We start from the raw sequence: 5,517 nt of genomic DNA, 5'->3' as shown, positions 1-5,517 counted from the left end.
TACTTCTCACATGCTGGCCAGACACCGTCATTCTCCTTTCCAGCTTTGTCGGCGACACCCCACCGTGCTTGGATCTCCGCCGAACTCTCCGTAGCAGCGGGTGTGTCCTCTTCTTTCTTGCGGCAGCGGGCCTCTCTTTTCTTGAGTGCTTTCTGACTTTTCCACTCCCTCTATGCGGCTTTGGCTGCCTCTTGCGCTACCGACCATTCGGCCATGGCACCTTCAAATTCCTCCCACATAGGTGTGAGGTCGCGCGCGGCAATGAACTCGGCACGGCGGGATGCCATCGCTTCCCTACCATTTTGTGTGCGGTCGTGGGCGGCGAGGAACTCGGCGCGGCGGGATGCCATTGCTTCCTTACTGGTTAGTGTGCAGCGTGGTGGCATGAACGACGCTTGGTGAGAGCTCTGGGGTGGTGTGGCCGGACAACCATATAGTGCATTGGTTTGTCAAGAGCTCAAGGACAGAAGACGAAGGAAATTTGGATTCCCCTTCAATCCTGGTCATTTATTACCGAGTAAAATGCATTGGCGGTCATCAAACTTGTCGTGATAGCACTTTGATCATTGTATACGAGATATGGTGATTATATGGTCACTGGCTCAGCGTATAGCTCCGTATTTGTCTGGTTGACCAGTCAAACAGTCTGCATGCACCTCATCAGCTCGTGTTCTTTATCTATCTACACGGGCCTACTTGTCAGTGGAGAAAGAAATAAAAACCAAAATTATGTGTATGTGGGGAATCAAACCACGAACTCGTCGCTGCAACGCACACTCGTCAGCCAAATGAAAACGAAATACTTTGTGTCAGACACTCACGCTCACGCTGTCAAAGCATGCTAATGCATGCACATCGCCCTCTCAATCAAAGTCCTTCTCATGGCGCAACACAAACGCCGGGCCCATCACCTGCGCGCCCCGGCGGTGCCTGACATTACTGTTTAGACGTTTGATGGAGGCCTACGCAAACGCCGAGCATGTATTCACCTGGCTCAACACCAACGGTCATACTCGGAGCGCCTTGCTCATGTATATCGTCCATCACAACGACAATCTATAAAACATCCTAGCTAGAGAGGGTACTATGGTACGGAGTATGTACTATTGTGAGCGACCGATCTTAGTGCCACTACACACGAGTGTGTGTCTGGTCGATTCGTCCATTATTCATAAGTTATGCATGGTTGTGTGGTATCTAATGGTGGTCGTCGAAGGCTAGCTGGCAACAAGAGCAGTTGCATGGACCCCTGGTTGTCAATACGTGCCGCATATGCTTCAAAGCATCATCATCCATGAGTTCACACTTTACCACCACGCCAGTGTCTGACCGCCCTGGCCTACCGAAACCCCTTCCATCGCTCGTGCGTGCTTCCCACCTAAAAAGGTCACCGTCTCTCCAGAACATCAATGCCGCATTCATCGGACTTAACTGCAGGTGCAATTGGTGTGTCACTGACATGCGGGCCAGATGCCCGTTGGGCCCACATGTCAGTAACCCAACGCACCTGCAGTTAAGTCACTGAAGCAGCGTCCGCATTCACGCCCGACGAACCTACTCTGGCGCCAGCCGTCCATTCGTCTATCGCGGCTCATTGCCATTCGCCCGCTATATTAACTTGAGCCCTAGCTCCCAGCCATAGCCAAAGATCCACACTCATTTTCCTCCGGTCCCTTCCTTCTATCGGCACCACTCCAACCATTGTCTCCTGGAGCTCCGAAGCTCTCTTGGACGTACTGTCGCAGGAGCAGACGAGGGACATCGGCGGCTCCGCTCCGGGCATGCTCCAAAGCTCTCTTCGACGTATTGTCGCAGGAGCAGGCGAAGGAGGTCGCCGGCACCCCCCCGGTGCCCTCCACCGCCATGACCATGAAGCCGGCGCACATGCGTGGGTGCAGCCGGCAGCGAAGAAGAGTAGTGCACGGTAGGTCGTCGCCGCTCTGGTCCCAAGAAGGCCACCTCTACTCCACTCAGTCGACGCCAAGCTTGGTGGGGTAAACATCGGTGGCTGATTAGCCGCTTGACAGTGAGGTGGAGGCGGAAATCTTCAGAACCTTGTGCTCCGGAGGAGGAGGTTATCGAGGCGGATGAGGAGGAGGCAAAGGCAATGGCCGACTTTCTCGGGTTCATGGTCGGACATGATGGTCGGGCGCTGGCGATTGTTTAGATTAGGTTTACAGTAAGTTTTTAGTACGGTTTGTGCAAAATATGTAATGAATTTCATCCACTTTGTAGGAAAAGTTTTTGATATGTAATGAATTTCATCCAGTTAATTTGAAATTTGCTTTGCTTGCACGAGTTTCATCCGGTTAGTTCATATAGTTGTCGAAAGGTATGCGGGCAACATCAGATGGCATCCATCAGTGTCCTAGGACAGATGCCGGTGTAAATTTGTGGGCCGGTGCTGGAGATGCCCTAACTATCATGCTATAATCACTAACAGTGCTCCATTATTTGGCAGGGAACAGTTATCCCTCGATCAAAATCAGATTCGCGGTGTTTCGCACTCCTCCCACGTAAGAGTGTAAACTCTTGCTTACAGAAAAATGGGGCAAGTGGACGGGACTATAGTACGTCATATCACTCAAACTAGCCGCCTAACAAGCGGGAAAGCACCACCCTCGTCATTTTGTTCTGGATTTCTATCGATCGATCGCGCGAAAATGTTACGCTTTGCAAATTCTAAAGGAAAAGACGGCACACTTACAACTCGTATGCATAGCAAGTAGTACCCGCTTATGTGGAGGAGACAGAGGCATTGACAAAGTCAAGGAGTAACAGTGGAGACAATAGCTTTTATCAAAAATAAACAATGAATACTCTTTGCTCGTCCTCTATATCAGAAAGAATACTTTCATTCGCTGACATGTGGGACGTCGACCATCCTGGTCCACCTGCCATGCACAAAATTATCCTGGTCTACCCCGGTCGTATCGCAGGCCCGACCTTTCCCACTGTAAGTTGGTCGGACAAAGGAACCATCATGACTTTGTTGAATTCCGCTTCTTCAAGAAAACTTACTGTACCCGCAATACTACTACCACACGCAAAGACTAGACGGCACTGTACCACGTCATATCACTAAAACCCACTAGGCCATCCTCAAAAACCACTAGGCCAAACTAGCCCGCCTATAGGTCATCTATTTTGGAACGGAGGGAGTACGTCTCTGTACTGCTATGATTTTGTGTTATACGTCTTTGTACTTTTGCTACAATTTTCCTACCCTATGAACCACTAGTAAGGTACACGTGCATTGCACGCATGAGATTCTGGTGGTTTGTGCATTATGCTTCTACATGTGGAGTCTTCTAGATTCTACATGTGGCAAAATCTGGTGGAATGTAGATCATATCCAACGGCCAGTAGTGCTTGGATTTGCCATCTTTGTACCGTTGAATTGGCTTCATCCAACGACCAACTTTCAAAGTTATTCACACCCTATATAGGGGTATAGAAATGAGGCCTGAATGTATCTGTGTCACCTAAGCCTACAAGTATAAGCGTACCACGAGCTCATCAGCCCTAATGTTTGTCTTCGGTGAGTATTTTGCAAGTACTACAGCTCGCACAGTAGCTAGCCTACTAACACCAACAATCATCAAACAAGCCCTGCTGATATGATAAACAGTTCAAACTTACATCTAGGCATGCCATATATTACATCAAAAGCTGGTGAGGATACATCTGTTTCCATAACTCGGAGAGGGTTCGCATGATTCACTATCAAACAAAAGTAGCAAGTACCACCCACACAAGACAGTGCACTAGCCCTAAGATGGTTTGATAACATGCATCGTTCTGGTAATTAAACACAGGGCAATGCAAAATACCCTGAAGGATTAGTGCGACCAACTATTTCTTGCCATCGATCTCTCGGGCAATGACCACAGCACGGACATCGGCATGGGAATCGATCTCTGGGGCGCTGTCCATAGGAATGACCACGACATCGGAATTGATCTCTGGGGCGATGTCCACAGGACGGACAGCAGCATCGGAATCAATCTCCGGAGCGATGCCAACAGGACGGACCGCGACATCAAAAACAATCTCTGGGGCATTGTCCACAGGACGGGCCGCGACATCAGAATCATCAAGGACGTCCACCGGGACCTGCACAACCCTAACATATTAGCAAGCACATTGGAATAATCAAAAACCACAACTATGGTAATAAGCCATTATTTTTTACCTTGTGCAGCTCACCGGGGGATCCCATCCCTCCGGGGGCCATCTCCTCGTCCTCGATGGGGGCCATCACCTTGCCAGGGGAATACTGCTTCTCAAAGGCGACTATCTCCTCAAACTCGGCCTTAAGCCTCGCATAGGTGGCCATCAGAGTTTCTGGGGTAGGCACGATGGGGCCCTTGTTGTTCTTCCAACTTTCTTTGAGGAGTTCGTCCGCCAACGTCGTCAACTCTTTGGCCAGTGTTTGTTTCTTGGAGTTCTTCGTCTCCATGGATTGGCCCGCCAACATGGTCAACTCGTTGGTCGGTGCTTGCTTCCTGGAGATCACTATCTCCAGTGGGTTGTCTGCCAGCAACTCTTTGCCTAGTGCTCCAGGATCCATCAATGAACTGACAAACGAAAAGCAATCGAAAGGAAACCACAATTGCAATGAAAACGTGAAAAGAATAGGCTGTGAGAATCGGTCGGTGCTTCGCAAAAACAAGATTCTTGGAATGAAAATATAGCAGCATCACTGATTCGCCCACCTTTCCTTCGTCGGTACAGAAGAAAAATGGCAGAAGTGAGTAGCCTGGAGTGGGTTTTGTGATATGATGGGTCATGACGGCCACACCGGGGTGACTGGTGAGTCTTGATTGTAGCACCTCGTTGTGATTTGGTGGATGTCACGCGGGCCTGGATGCTTTGATGTCCCGCATGTAGATAGAGCGGCTAGTCATATAGGAGTGCTCAATATTGTGCACCGCGACCAAGGCGGAGTGGAAAATGAGAGAACTACGTAATTAATGCATGAGTTTAATTAGGGTAGTTTTGTAAAGTACGAGATACATTCCTCCAATCGCAAAATGCCTTGGTTGATGAGATTTGAGATTTGAGCCCTATAAACCGGAAGGGAGGGAGTACTGCACGCGGTGTAGTCTAGTCACTTGTTGAAATCTCTAGAAAGGCAAATACTCCTTTCCGTTTTATACTAGCAAGTACTAATACTAGTACTACAATAGTGGCTCAAGTAGCAATGTTGTCTCATGCAAGAGCCTGGCTATATGCATGCTCCAAGGCACCGCACCACGCCCCACCCCTACACAAAGACTGCCACGCGAGCATTCACAACTGCCACGTTCGGGTTGCGCTTGGCTCTTCGCCTCTTCGAGAAGACAAACAATGATGTTACTCCTACTTCTACAGTATCGAATCCACTGTTGCATGTTCGTCCACCTCGTGCGGGAAGGATAGCGTGTAGAGAAAGCTTCTACTAGTCCTACCAGCCACCACACTCATGCGCGAGGGAGGGACGCAGCTTCATTGACTTACTACTCCTACCTTTGC

The sequence above is a fragment of the Triticum dicoccoides genome, chromosome 2B (genome assembly GCF_002162155.2).
Source record: "Triticum dicoccoides isolate Atlit2015 ecotype Zavitan chromosome 2B, WEW_v2.0, whole genome shotgun sequence".
In the NCBI taxonomy this organism is placed as follows: domain Eukaryota; kingdom Viridiplantae; phylum Streptophyta; class Magnoliopsida; order Poales; family Poaceae; genus Triticum; species Triticum dicoccoides.
Note: the sequence above shows the minus strand (reverse complement) of the source record.